General features: G+C 44.0%; 1 pseudogene; it reads left to right on the top strand.

Annotated features, from left to right (window-relative positions):
• Positions 1 to 352: 352 nt before the first annotated feature.
• The window catches only part of LOC106338674, a 28,047-nt pseudogene continuing 27,656 nt past the window's right edge, over positions 353 to 743 (top strand).

Genomic DNA, 743 nt, shown 5'->3' with positions numbered 1-743 from the left:
ATCTTACCTAAGGCTCGGTCTGATTGGAGAGATCTAAGAATCCAAGACTATAAGTCCGTGGACGAGTACAACTCGGCCATGTTTAAGATCGTTTCAAAGTTGAAACTGTGTGGTGAAAGTATTACAGATGAGGATATGCTTGAGAAAACCTTTTCCACTTTCCACACAAGCAATGTGCTGTTACAACAACAATACCGTGAGAAAGGTTTTAAGACCTATGCTGATCTTATTTCTTGTCTCTTGCTTGCTGAGCAGAATAATGAATTATTAATGAGAAACAGTGAGATGAGACCTGTTGGCTCAGCAGCACCACCTGAAGCACACACCACTGAGGACAATAAAGAGACCCACCATGTCCAAAGAAACGGCTATCATGGCCGTGGTCGAGGAAATAGAAACGAACGTGTCCATGGCCGAAGTTCCTTTGGCCACGGACGAGGGAATCAAAATGGACGAGATCATGGGCGTGATCGTGGCTCATTTGGAAGAGGCCATGGTCGCGGCCATGGATTTTCGTTCAAACCTCAACACTCGACCAACTCAAGTAAATCAGTGTGCCATAGATGTGGTATGGGCAATCATTGGGCTAAGACTTGTAGGACTCCCAAGCATCTTGTTGATCTCTATCAAGAGAGTTTGAAAGGGAAGAATCCTGGAGCCCATATGGTTTATCAAGACAATGAAAAAGACTTCGACCATGACAAGGACGATCTTATGGATTATGAAACTTCAGATTGTCTCAA

Source organism: Brassica oleracea, chromosome C4 (genome assembly GCF_000695525.1).
Source record: "Brassica oleracea var. oleracea cultivar TO1000 chromosome C4, BOL, whole genome shotgun sequence".
Classification (NCBI taxonomy): domain Eukaryota; kingdom Viridiplantae; phylum Streptophyta; class Magnoliopsida; order Brassicales; family Brassicaceae; genus Brassica; species Brassica oleracea.
Note: the sequence above shows the minus strand (reverse complement) of the source record. Positions and strands in the feature narration are given on the sequence as shown.